The following is a 15049-nucleotide window of genomic DNA, read 5'->3' on the forward strand; positions in this document are numbered from 1 at the left end:
TCTTTCTTTAGGCCAGGTACCAACTGCTTGCTCTAGTTTAGTATTTTTGGGGATGTGATTCAACAGCCATTTCAGAGCATGTTTAACAGACAATCTGCCAGGACAGAGCTCCTTGTGAATCACAGCGTTTCCTTCCTTCCCTCCCTTTTCAAGCACAGCAGCAGCCTCATGGCTGGGACCCTCCTGAGGGATCAGAGATGGAAGGGTTTGGTGACCCTGTGAGCCTTCCCTGGCTGGGCAATGCCAAGCTGCCATCATAAATGCAGGAGTCACAATCCAGGCAGTGCACAATATCACCTTGCTCTCCACAGAGATGTTCTCAGCGCTGGTATCAGCATCCAAAACTGTTTTGCTGTTTTATCCCTTGATGTAACTATAAAATACCAATATGGGCTAAGGCAAATTCCAGGGATCTCCCATTTCCCAGTAAATACTAAATTATAGGGTTGGGTCACTCGTTTTATTGTTGTTGTTGTTCTGAACCCTGAAATTCTTCATTTCAGAGGGGACAATTTCTTTGAGTAATGGGGAAGGAGGAAGGATCTGCTCAGGCTATGCACACATAGGTGAGTTTGTTCAGCCAGGCACCTAAAGGCTGTGCTGTGCAACTCCTGACTTGGGCCTGTCTTTAGTGGCCATGACCCATAATGAAAAGTTTAGTACCACTTTAAATAAAGAAATCTCTCTTCCTCTAGACAGCATCCAGCATTGCAGACATCTGGTCACACTCAAATATCTGGTGATAAATCATCTTGGAAAAAAAAAACCCCAAAACACTTTTCTATTCTTTGTCTACTTCAATGTTCTTCCAGCTGACACCAACCCTGAGGCAAAAGTCTGATGTTAATAATTTTTCCTGTCTGCCATGGTGAAATTCAGAGGGTCTCAGAGGACCAGGGACACTATAGCCCCTCACAAACACAATATACACTCCCCTGCAGCAGGCAGCCTGGTGACACCGTGCCAGCAAACATCTGAACAGACTAGAACACTACGCAAGGTGGAAGCGATGGGAGGCTCGTGCTTGCTTCTGCAACTCAGAGCCCAAGAATGGTTGGACTCGATGATCCAGTGGGTCTCTTCCAACCTGGTGATTCTGATTCTACGATTCTATGAAGAAGGACTCGCCGGTGAAGGGCTGCTGGTGCTGCAGCCCTGTCTGCCGAGGCTGGAAGGACAGCAGCTGCTGCTGGTGTATTTATTACCTCTGTCATCATCCAGACTAATGCACCAGCTTGTGGAAGGATTGTGCTGTCTGTACACGTGCCAGAGCAATGCCAGCACTTGGCACAGGCTGTGGAGGAAAATGGGCTTACATAGGAACTCAGGAGATATATTTGGAGCATGAGGTCTCTAGGGCCACCTGCCCTGCCTCAACAGAGGGCCTGAATCCTGTCAGATCACAGAGACAACCTTTCTCTTCTTTAAGTATAAACATCTCCTGCACTCAAAGCTTTTTGGTTTTTTTCAAGTTTATTAGCATATTCATCTCATTTGTGGGTTTTCTCTAGTATTCAAGATGACAACAGGTGTCTAGGGAAGATGATCACTCTTTTGTTCAAGCCCTAGAAAACTGTGCAAGCCTTTGGGAGAGAATGTCATTCTTATCTCCAGCATAAATGTTGTTGAAAACACCAGTTTTGCCTAGAAGCCAGCTTCCCAGAAGTCTTCCTCTTTACAACCAAACCATGGAGCTGGTCTCCTTGGCTTGCCAACCTTAGACCCCACAGACCTACAGACTAAAGGGAGATGCAGTGAGCAAGGACACCCCTCAGACCAGCAATGGCAGCCAAGGCAAGGGAGCTGGGAACCCCCAACTTCTCCAGGGCTTACCAAAATTCTACATCTGGTTCTTTTAGTTTCATCTGTTCTGCTGTGCTGTAAAGCATAAGTCCAGCAGGAGAAAAGGCATGCAGGAGCCAGACCCAGCTATTGAATAACCAAGGCCTGTCATTCAGCACAAAGATGAAATCCAGCTGAGGGCTTGGGCGAAAGAAACCTCTAGCTACCAAGAGAGCTTTCTGTCCCACAGGAAAAACATTTCTGGAGTGAGGCAATGAATTGACAGAGATTCCTGAACTGCAGTTCCAGACTGAAACACCTAGAGCCTGCCTGACAAATCCTGCCTTGAGCCCTTATCTTACAGCAGCAGCAGCATTCTTCTCATTCTCCCATCCATTCTCTCTGCACTGTATTACATGTTACAAAAGTATCTTGTTTTCTTTATCCACTTGGAGCTCCACAAGGTGCTCTTATCTTTCCTGATCACACTACCACTGCTCATTTTTCATTCTTTTTCCTTCTTGCTGTTTTAACCTTGTCTACTCCTTGAATTCCCTAGAGCTTCAGCATGTAGGAATCACTACAAAGCTCATGGCAAAAGCAAACAAGCTGAGGGCTCACACACACATACAGAGACTTTTCCTTGGGGCTTTGCTTAATTTTCCTAGCTTTGTTCCAGATCACTTATTAGAAATACAGAAATCCCTCGAGCCATTTTCCGAAGAAGAGCTGTTCTCCCAGGGTGACATATAGTTCCCACGTGCATGGTCCTCCAAAGGACTATGCTTCATTCAAATGTTTTTTCTGGGATGCTATAGGGACTTGAGACAGCAAACTTATTTTCCACAGACAACTGAATCTCACCCATTGGGAATGTTTAGTACCAGCGTTAAAATTCCCAATCTGCCCTCTGGTTTTAATCTCTGCTTTCGTTGTGCTTTCACCATCTGCTGCTAACTTCAGCTGTTGTCTGTTAAAGAAACACTTTATGAACATTTGTTTCGGCTCTGACAAACCTTCTCTCCAGGTGCTTCTGTGAGGCCTGGTTGTCCCTGGTTAGCAAAGAGTCAGCACCACTGGACACCGCAGACATACTGCTGCTCTGAGCTTCCCCCTGGTCTCTTTAACTATCTCCTCTAGCTGGAACTAGCTGTGGTTCAGCTTCTCTTGTTTTTTTTCCATTCCTTCATTATTTCACTGGGGCAAGCTGTCCCTACAGACCACTGCCACCTCTTGTGCATCTCCATCTTGTTCCTTGAAGTTGCCAGCTAAAGCACTTTGTGTAAGTTTGGCTTTTTTTCCAGGTCATTTATTATCACAGCCAACCTCAGTAATGGGATAGGCAAGATCACGCACTAGGGGATGGCCAGAGGAGGGTCCGTGCCATGGGGAGGAGGCTGGGTAGCCACATCCTGTCCCCTGGATGCTCCCTCGCTGGCCCCATGCCAGCAACTCAGCCTGGGGAAGCACAGACTCATGGAACTGTTTAGGTTGGAAAAGACCTTTAAGATCATCAAGTCCAACTGCAGACTTGCAGGCTTTCCTAAAATAGCAGCTTGCTCTCAGCCCTGGCCCTGGGGAGACTCAGCATTAGAAAAGTGGCAGCCTGACACCCTGCCATGCTTCCTAACTTCAAGCCCTAGGAAGTCCTAACCTGACCTATTCACTATCCAGTAAAAACATATCCACAAATACATTTAGAATTAAACAAACAAAAAAGCAGAAAAATCAATCCTAAACCCCCGGCGCTGATAAAGAAGAGGAGAGATACTGAAGGTATTAAGCCTCCTCTGAAATCTGGCATTGAACTGCCTTGGTTCTGCATTGAGAAGATAGAGCAAAAGTAGGAAAGTGAGTATGAAAACCAGTGAGTCAGATGCCTGTTAGGAAAAACTGGAAAATTTGGAATTATTCATTTAGAGAAAAGTGAAACAGGAGGGTATGAAAGATATATTGACAATAAACAGTGTAGAGATGGTAAATTTGATACTGAAATCTGCATTTTCTCTAGAAACAGAAAGACATTAAAATAAAACAAAGAGACAGAGATTTTACAGTCAGTGAAGGAGAACAGTTTCAAACAATGTATGATTAAACTACAGCACTGCCTGATACAAGATGTCATTGGAGTTGGGTGCTTAGCAGAATCTGAAAAAAAAAAAGGCATAGTACATGCTAAAAAACCTATGCAATCTTCTGTGATAGCTGAAATTTAGTGGAAAAGGCCTGCAGAATTTGTAGAAGAAAGCACAGAAAGTAGGTGACAGTGCACAGGTCAATGGAGGTATTTCATACCACACAAATGCAGACAACCTCCTCCAATCAGCTTCATGTAAAATCTGCTGTTGAAATACAAACTTTAAAAATATGAGCATTCTCAAGTCTCCATGACACATTCTGAGGATTATTCAGACTAGAGAAATGGTGGGAGAAAAGTGAGGAAGAGGTTGTAAAACAGAAATATGTCGCTTCATTCTTAAAATCCTTTTCTTCCCTCGCAATCTCTGCCAGATAAAAGAGCCATAGCAGAAGCCATTGACAGAAGCCATTTAACATTTGAAAAGGAGTAAGATGACAAGGAGTAAGTTCAGATTTTCTTCGAATGTGACACCCCACCCCTGATAAGATTTTTCAGCCAAAGGACTGGCATTTCTATGCTCAGTTCTTGTGTTTCTTCATCTCCTGTGATGATCTGAGGTGGCTTTGTTGGCCTGTGGGAAGGCTGAGAAGCACAATGTTTTGAAGGAAAGAAAAAGGTAAAATGCTCAGGGATTGCTTTATACAAAGGGTTGTTTCAATACCTAAGCATAACTGGTACTTTGCCATTTAGGCTCATGCAAGCTCTAATCAAGGAGTTCCCTGAACTTTTTGCTTTCTGAACAACACAGAACCAAGGTTTTGATGAGTTTTTATTACTAGAACTGCCTTTAAACACCTACACATCTTTTGCTTTACTCACACCTAATTATGCACTCATTTGACAACTGACACTTAACCTGATTTCCTTTCACTCTTTTTCCTCCTCTCTTCTAACTTACCTGACTGTGCTCTAGATGCTAACATTGATCTCTCTGTACTCTTGGTTTCTTCCTTTTAAATCCTGTTTTCCATCACTGCTACTTGTGCAAAACATGATTTTCAGTTTTCTGGCCAAACTGAGAAATACTGGATTCAATATCTTTTTTTTCCCCCCACTGAAAATCATGTCCCCAAATTCATTTTTAATTGAAGAAAATGAGTCATTTGTCCAGGAAAAAAAAAAAAAATTAAGCACATCTATCCCAAAACAGAAACAATTTGAAAATTATATTACTCAACTTTGCCTACGTTTTGTGAGTCTCTTTTCCAACAATTCACTGAATTTATCATGAACACATCACTGTGTGCTCCTAAAATATGGGAGCCTGTTTTCTCCTGTTGTTGCCCTTCACAGTCTTTCCTGCACTGAACAATCCTACATTACCATAAGACTTCCAAGGTTTTTCTAAAGCCTTTGTAAGCTCATGAGAGATTTTAAGGTGTATTTCCACCTTTATTTTTGTAAATCTCCAAGATCAGTCCTGTTTCTCATCCTCTAATCTTTTCTACTAGATTGCTGCTAAAAAGTATAAGCACTCAATAGGAGATAATGTGCAACATCATTAATCAGTGTCACACACAAAATTCTTGCCAGTATTCAGAGTAGCACTTGGGGATACTATTTCTCAGCCTCCATTCATAATCAGTGACCTCTTGATTATTACTTTTACTGCAGCAAGAGTTTTGCTGGATCAAAAGACTTCTCCATGTGTCCTCTGTTGAATTTGCAGCTACAAAATTTTAGTCTTCCTAAATTCTTATTTGGCTCTAATTTTCTTCCCAGTTATAAGCCTCCTCTTCAAATGCTTCTGCCCCATAGATGACAACTGGCTTTGACCTCTCTCTAGCAACTTTGTGCAATGGGTCTGTATCACAGGAGCAGCAGGATTTCTTCTCTGCCTCCTTTTGGATGACTTTGTTTCTCTTTTCCTCACTGTCTCAGACATAGGCAGCAGGTGAAACATCAGCCTTCAAGAAAGAGTCTGAAAGGTAGTAAGAACTCATGAGTTTCAGTCTCCTTCATAATTTTCATTTTTAATAAAATGAGACCTGACTTGGAGCTAAGCAGCGGCAGCCGCACAGGAGCTACCAGCCTCCCGGGGCTCTGCAGCTCCACTGCAGCAGCCGAGCCTTGCTGTGTTTAGGCATCATGTCCAGGGCCTGGATATATCACCTCTCACCAGTGACACTTCCCTCCAGTGGCCACACAACCTTGTTAAGGAAGAGCCACCTTTCCTGTCAGAAGCTGCAGTGATACTGTGGGTACCACAGATATGCAGGAAAAGGCAGTAATAATTCAAGCAGTAAAACAGGCAATGGGATGCTGTTACTGTCCCACTGCATTTCTCAGTAAATGTACTGGAAGCCAAGTGGGCACCAAGCTCAGTTGAAAGAGGCTCAAGACAAAGTTATGAGCCTATTGGAAGATTTCTCTTAAGCCTTTCAGACAATTCAGGCTATACCATCCCATTTTTAGTTTGTTCTTGACCCCCTACCATAGTGCTAGAATGAATTTCATAGGCACATCTTCAGAGGGAAACAGAAAATGTCTTTCAGTTTGCCAGCATTGAAAAAAAGAAAGTTAAGATTAATTGCTATTGTCAGCTCTGTTAACAATGTCTTTTGCACATTTGGCCAATCTTAGTGTTATTTTCATGCATAGTGAAGTATTAGCTATTGTCTCTGTCATAAGAAAAGAATTCTGTTTCTTCAGCAGTGTGCTAAAACCTGAAAAAGAAAAATCGTCCATAATAATTCCTGACAAGCTTCCATTATACTGAAAGGGAAAAGAGATCTTGTATCTTATGTACCCAAAAAAAAAGATGTCTTAAAGGCTGTGATGCCTGTTACACAAAGAGTATTTTTCTACATCAGTGCAGTTACTCTTAGACATCACATCCATTACTGCCCTCTCAGTCTTTCTTTCACGTAATACGGGAGTACATTCTGTGGAAGACACACAATAATTCTCATGACACATCAAAATATCACAGAGAAAATGCACTTTTTTGGTCAAAATCTTTAAACCCAATAAATGGCTGATAAGAAACTATGGTTTATAATAAATAGATAATTCTTAACCTTAACATCTGAATAAACTACACATAATTGTTTCAGCACCTCTGGGATATTACAGAAAACAGAACTGGAGGAATCTGTGACAGCTTAAGATGAAAAGAAAAAATTCTTCCCTGATATAAATTCTCCTTACTTCACCACATTCAAGCAAGCTACAATGATTTACACTTCTCCAGGGTATTTTCAGCACTGTTTCTTGTATAAATAGAAGGGTGAAAGTGGGAATAAGAAAAGGTAGAATTATGGGTAGATAAAATAGAGAATGGAGACTACATGAAGGCTGCTCGGGACCCTTGTTCAAACGTAATTCAGCTAGGAAGTGCATGTGCTTTATAGCTCTGTGCCTTACAGTAAAAATAAAGACACATTTTAAAAAAATCTTTAGAAAAGTAACTTATTATGTCCCACACAGCCCTGTGTTAGATGATCTCATCTATGGTTGCTAAGAAATATCAGTTCAATCGTGTGGCATTAGGGGGGCAGTTCAGTTGCCCACACACGGGTGTCTGGTGGCATTTGAGGTCCTCTTGAGTATCCTCTCTGTTTCCAGATGCTCCCCCGAAAGGTGCAGCATTCGCAGGCTTTGGATGGTATGTGCCAGCCCTGCACAGGTGAAGCATCTCAAAACTAAGCAACCTTCTTATGTTTGGACTCCTGAAATCTGCCCCTGGCAAGGAGCCAGCTCTAGTTTAAGATATATAAATGTAGGTGTCTACATGTAAGACATCTTAGCTGCTCGAGGGCGTCTCAGGGTCCACACCAGGCTGGCAGATAGGACCCAGTCTCTGCGGGAGACCCGCAACCTGTTGGAGAGGCTTCTGGAGCTGGTCGCCATACCCCCGGGCACCTCAAATGGCCACAGGTTCTCACATTTGAACAGGGGGATTGGAACAAGATGATCTTTAAGGTCTCTTCCAACCCAAACCATTCTATGATTCTATGATTCTATGTGAATGCAGCCCTGGGTCTCCACTGACTGTAGAAAGAACTGGACCTCAGGTTGTATAAGCACACTGTATGTACACCCACAACACAGACAGTAAGGCTGAAGGACTGCTGCAAGAACAGCCTCTGGCTGTCCAGGTATTGGTCACTCTGACAAAAGCTTAGTGATTTTTATCTCCTTTGCCAGAGCAAGGTTTGAAAGTGGATGCCCAGTCACACCTCTGCCACCCGATATCCCTGTTCTGAGGAGATCACTCACAACTTTACAATCCAAGTGGTTTAAATATGTTTTAATACTATCTATATGCCACAAATAGAGAATCTATGGGTTTTGTCCTGGGATGGCAACAAATGAAATTTAGATACCAAGTTAACTCTCTTCAAGGGTGAGGTCTCAGCAGCTGAAGCTTTGTAGTGAAAAGGTTTTGGCTATTAATGTGAATATGGATTTCAGGGTTTCTGGTTTTGGAGTTACTTCAAAGGCTGGCAGCTTAGTTCATTCATTCAGCCATTGACTCTTTGTTACTGGAGTTTATTTCACATGCTTAGGTCTCAGTAGAAATATTTTATGAATGCTCTGCAGAACTGACAAGTGAAGTTGTTGTATACTGGTTCCCAGTGATACTGGCTTGGTTTTTTGAACTCGTTTTCTGCATTCATCTGTTAAGCAAAGAAAACACTTCCCACTGGTTCAGAAGAAAGGGAGATCTCATCCTAAGCCCAGTTAAAAGTCTTCTTCTCTCCCTCTGCACCTGCTTTGATGTGTCCCAAACAGAGAGAGTCACAAAAACACTTGGGCACCAGGTTATCACTGCCCTATCTCTGCAGACCCCTAAAGTTCAATGTTTAGACATAGACTCTGGAAATTTTTACTTGGATGACTTCCAATTCTATGATATAAGCATATAGACCTATAGTCATCTTCTATACATGAAAACTCATGTTCTGATTAAGTTTAGCAATAATGTATCCAGACCACAGAATTAAGCATGTTGTACAAGCCAGATACTCAATACCTTGCATATAAAACCCATCTGGGAAATACAACCAGAGCGCACACACTCCCTCCACCCCAGGTGTAACATGGGTGAAGGCAGCAGTGCCTTCCTCCTAGGTAATTCCTGAGAAGGGCTTAGGTGGTGTCCCTGCCCCACTGACTGACGCCAAAGTAAGAAACGGACTAAAAAGTCATGGTCACTCGCTCATCAGTCTAAAAAAAGACCGCCCTGGCTTCAAGGGGAGAAAGGGTGGAGTCCACGACTGAAGGAAGGATTGAATTTCTGTCCCTCCATCTCTCATGTGGGCAGATGAACAAGGGCCAGTGGGTAAGATGATCAATGCTGCCTCCTCACTCGGCTGTGAGGCAAATGCTCCTGTTGTGAGAAGGAGCGAACTCTGCAGCTTATCACAGTCTCATGACAAGGTAACCCAGCCACAGTCAGATGCCTGTTTGGAGCCCCAAATACACCTAGGTCTCAGAGAAGAACGTGTCATTTCTGTTAGCTTTTCTCAGACAGCTCTGCAGGTTCCCAGGCAGCATGCTGGGCTTCACCAGTGGATCTCCCCAGTGTCTGTAAGGAGAGTAGGGATCCACAGAGAATTCCAGTTCCAGAAGGTGCCAAAAAGTCATGAGCCTCAGTGGTTTGCTCTTTGGAATTGCTGCCCTATCTAGTTATTCTTCTGCTGGTATATAAAACAGTGATTTAAAAGAAGGCTTTTTCATCTGTTTTCTAAGAGATTATTTCAGAGAAGAATTATGGGTCTGTTTAACAAACAGTGCAAAGAGCATCTGGTCTATACAGAAGAAAACAACAAGCTAATTATAAATAATTCTGCCTATACCTCAATTCCTTATTTTTTAACTCCTTCTCTGATGTAATTTCATTTTAGTACTGTTTCAGGGAAAGAAAATATTTTGCTTTAAGACTTCATCTGCTCTAGTTTCTCATAATTTAGAAGCTAATAATCCTTTTCATGACATCAAACACACTCACTGAAACCCATTATGCGAAGGACAAAGTATGACAGTCTCAGGCATGAGAAATAAGAAGAACAGATGAGAGACAGCAACAGATGCAAATTAACTGCTAAAGACAAAGAATTATATTGTCCCCTCCAAGAGGAAGGAAAACAGCCCAACAGTGCTGTCTGTGCCCTGAGGATGCTTTCTAAAATCCCTCACCCATCATTAGCAGCAACTGCATTGATCAGACCAAAGCTTCATTTCTTCTCAAAGGAAATGTAGTGGGCTAACAAATGGCAGCTAAAACATGGTGTTAAACACAGCCTAGCACTTAGCGTAACCAACTCATGGTTAGCCTTAGGTTGCTTTTAGTACTAAGTAAAAGCATGGCTTTACTCCAAATCACAGTGTTATCAGTTTTCCCATGCAGTTTGAAATGATGTTCAGTATTTTTTTAAACAATTGGTTTTTTTTGATCATTTCTAAAGGATAGACAGTGCATTGAGCAGGGCTGGGTAGGTGAGATAAAGATTATAAGGATGTTTTTAGAGCCCCCAAGCCTATTCACCCTCACTTTTAATGTTATTTTGGCCAAAGGAGTCACATGATTATTGAAAAGCCTAACGCTATTAATAACATTGCAGTGTACTGCAGTCCAGCAGTGGAAATGTGTTCAGAGACCATGATGGTCACAAACACGGGTTTTACTCAAACAAGGGCTTAGCTGTGAGTGCTCTCAGCTGCAAGAAACAAGGAACAGAGGTGGGTTTGGAGACAGTTTCATAATTTTGATCACCCTTGTTGCCCTTTTCTGAATTTTTTTTCAACCTTTCTACCCTTTTTTGAGAAAGAAAGACCAGAACTGCATGCAGTATTGAAGGGATAAACAAATCATGGATTTATATAGTGGCGTGATGATGACATCCAGTTTTCTGTCTTTCTTTCCTGGCAATTGTTCATACTTGCTTTGCCTCTTAGACTGCATACTGATACAAAGAATGAATGGTTTTCATGGAGCTATCTATCATAATACAGAGCTTTTGCTGTTGAGGGAAGGAATCAGCCCATCTTTTTATATTTGAAATTAAGATTGTTTTCCTCCCACCTTCATGTTTGTCTACATCAAATTTTGCCTGTCATTTTATTGCTCACTCAATCTAGCAAGCTCCTTCTGCAACTCTCCACAACCATCTTTGCTATCTTGTATAAATGGTTACCTCCACATCATCAGTAAACCTTACTCCTCATCCCCTTTCCATGTCATGTATGACTGTGTGGACAGCACAAATCCCACTACAGATTTTCTTGCAAGATTCCTCTTACAATTTTGTTTCACCGTGAAGAATGACTATTTGCTCCTACCCTCGGGTTCCTTCCTTTTACTAAATTATTTATCCATGCACAAACTTTCCCTCTTGCCACACAGCTGCTTCGGTTCCTTAAAAGCTTTTATTGAAGAACCTTGCTGAAAGCCTTTTGGAAATTCAAGTAGATAGCACAGCAAGCTTTTTCTTATTCAATTGCTGTTGACATTTTCAAAGAATTGAAGGTCTGAGATGGTGATGTTCATCCATAAAAGCTATAACAACTATTCCCTAGCAAAAGGGATTGCTGTTCCTGCAGTTAGGGAAAACTTCCATGGTGAAATGACAATGCAGGGAACCCAGCACTAATAAATTTATTTTTTTTTCATGTGACATATTACTCTGCACTCATTTCCAGAGGAAATCACCTAGGTCAAGAAGTCAGCAGGACTGATCAAAAAGTCAAAAAGTTAGGCAACCACGCTCAGAGTTCTGGCTTGTTTTCCACTAAGGCTGAAAGTGATGCTAAAACTCATGAATCAGGGCTTAGATGATTCTAATGAAGCTAAGCAGATGATCCCCTCACTTCCTGAAGACTCCTTCATTTGAACCTGATCTGACAAAAAGAGGCACAAAACTCAAAGGGTACCCTAGCAGGAGAATCAGACACTGAGCTGCAGGCTATGGAGCCAGTCTGAGGAACTGCCTTCCTGCTGATCACCAGCTGCAGCACCACTTGCTTGGCCTGCACATGAGGGTAAAGACTAAGATTAAATCATCTGCAAAGCTTTTCAACAATTTATTGATCTTCATTTCAATGCTGACATTTGGGTTATAGTACAAGCTATACAAGATCTCAAAATATTAATTTAAATTATGAAATATCCTATGTATAATCTTCATAAAATAACTGGTAGCACTCTAAACCCAGTCTAACATTTGTGTTTGGTATGATTCTGATACTGGTTTAGCCTCCCCTCCCCTTCCCTTCCCAGCAATTTTCAGCAGGATGAGATTCTTACTCTGTTCAAGATGAATCTTGTGATATTTGGTGAATTACAGCCAGCATTTCTTAGTAATAAACATTAAAGCTGATCACATTGGGAAATATTTTGGAGCTCTGCAATGTAACAGTCTCTAGGATGTTCTTTTTTACTTTGTTGTTCCTTCACTCCACAGATCATGGAAGGTAGTATAGCAAAAGATGTTTCCATTTTTTATAATACTTTGTATCTAATGCAAATAATAATCAAAAATAAAATATTAACCCTCTAGGTTCCACCTTACTTCTTGAAAATTTCTGATCGTGATTTCTAGAGCATCTCTGTGCCTCCAGGACTGGGCTAGCACAGGCATCTCTGAGTTATTTTTGCACTGACTAGACACATCCACTTTACAACTATTGCATAGAAATGCCCTCACACAGTAAGTCAGAATGCACAGAGGGCTGTGATTTGAAAATTAGCTTTGATAGCTCTCTGATACATATCTGTTCATACACATTTACTTCAGAATAGTATCTACCCTTTATCACAGGAGCAGGGGTGGAAAAAAATCCAAACAACTAGTACAAGGTATTTTTTATTTACTCCCCTTTGATTTCCATGTGCAGCCCATCACTGTAGTATCTGAGTTTGTCATCCATGTTCATACTCTGAACATAATTTTCAGTGCATGTAATAAATGCAAAAGCAGTTCAACCTTTTATATCACTTATTCATTATATATGTACAGTGGTACATAGTCTATCGGTACTACAGCAGGCAATCTACATTAACAAGCTGAATGACCTTCGAAAATTTCCAGTCTCCAAGGACGCAATTCAATTGTCATTTTCATAAATACTACTAAACAGCTTTATATTTGAGTGCAATCCCATTGACACTACATTTTAGGCTATGTGTCTGTAATTAGATCTGTCTGTGTCACTCTTTCAGCTGAACGTGTTTAGCCAAAACACACACTGCAAATTGTAAAGATAATGCCAGAAAAGAGGAAAGAAAAAAAAATATTCTTAGTTGCTAGATGCAGCCGAACATGCCTGAAAACAGATTATGAAAAGAGTAATTGAGACACTCTTTTAAAGTAATTAAGCAACTAGGAGAGTTAACTGAATTGAAAGACAACATCCTTATTAAGGGAGAACAAGATAAAGGAATGCGTTGAAGTGGGTGACACTTTCCAGAAAGAATGAGGTACTTCTGAAGTCCCTACATTGAAATTTGACTGTTACCCATTTTGTTATCTAAGTCTGTAAATGTACGACCTGTATGAGTACATGTATTTGGAACTACACCCTCTGCTAATGTACTGATTTCTCTCCCACTGTGCTGGCTTAGTAATATATTTGTACTACTAATATACAGGAAATATGCCTCATGTCCACACTATTCAGTAAAAACAGCATCATGTTCCCATCTGGAGACAAGAAATTCGCAAGCCCTGACGTACCAAGACTTGCTAATCTTTCATATTCTGCTGCACTTCCACCCTTCCGCTGATTTCAATGGCACAGAAATCTGCTTTCATAATCACAATGGAGCTCACTAACCCAGTAATTGCTTCTTTGCTGGTTGTTTTCCTCAGTCAGTTTGATCCTGCGTACAGCAGAGTCTGAGTGAGCATCTGGAGGTGAGGTGGAGGGACAACCTGTGGGATACTTCAGAAGTCAGATGCTCTGGTGCCACAGACGCCCCAGGTGAAGATTTTGGAAGAAAAGGCAGCCATCCTGATGCTGCACCACGCAGCCAGTGCACGAGCCCTCCATTGCTTATATTTTTTTCACCTGTACCTGAATGAATGAGGAAGGCATGAGTGAATTCATATGTCAGGAAGCTGGTCACAGATGGTACTTCAGGCTAATGAGCCTGGCTAGCCAGAGGCTTCTTGGCAGTAACAGAGAAAAATGCAGCCGCCACACTGCATCCAGCACCGCTGCCCTCCATCGCATCGGCTCAGGGAGAACAGCCACACCCAGGTCTGCTCCGGCAAGCTGCGAGGAAGGAGCAAGGGAGGCCACAGTCTCCCCAGGAACCTCGACTCATGTTTTATCTCCCTCTCTGTTATGCAACCTGCAGGAGTTTTTCCCACCACATGCCATGGGACTTGGATTCACTCATCATCCTGGCCTGCATCCGCCTGCCACGGTGGCAACCGCTCACCTGGTCCTGGCCAGCAAGGCTATGGCACCTCACAGCTGAATGCGGCAAGTCAGTGCAACAGCCAGGACATTGGGGTTTGCCCCCTGTGAGGATTTTCAACAGTAGGACCTACCTCAAATCCTTCCTCATCCAGAGCCACATCTAAGCTCCCCTGAACCCAAGGAGAGTCTCCTTTTCTGTAATGGATTCACAGATGGCCCTCCCAGAAGGCCACTGACTAAATTTGATGAGCTACATGTGTGAAAAGAAAGGCAGGTTTGAACCAAGAAAGAGGCATTTTAATAGGTGAAGGATAATGTTCTTTTTGTTTGCTTGTTTGTTTTCAAATGTCATTTTTCCCACACGTAAATGTTGCATTTTGAAGAAAAACAGCACTATCAAATGCAGTCAGATGTAGTTCAGGCTCCCTGTCTTTTCTTTGTTATCCAAAACATTTACAAAATATTCACATTTTAAAAGCCCTTATTTTCCTCTTCTGTAAGTTACTGATTTTGTTTTGCTGCAGCCTAGGTAAACTCTGAGTGTTTTTTAACTAAACCTTCACTTGAAGTAAATATTTTTAATACAGAGAGTATTAAAACAGTTCTTCATAATGGATTAACTGTATTTTGGGCTTTCCTTTAACCTCCGTTAATTTTGGCTAAACTATACACCCTGAAGACACTGCATCCAACAGCTAAGTGTGGTACATTCCTATTTACTTCTGCTCATCCCTGCTTCCCATCACTGTAAATTGG

This window comes from Phaenicophaeus curvirostris, chromosome 2 (genome assembly GCF_032191515.1).
Source record: "Phaenicophaeus curvirostris isolate KB17595 chromosome 2, BPBGC_Pcur_1.0, whole genome shotgun sequence".
Classification (NCBI taxonomy): Eukaryota; Metazoa; Chordata; class Aves; order Cuculiformes; family Cuculidae; genus Phaenicophaeus; species Phaenicophaeus curvirostris.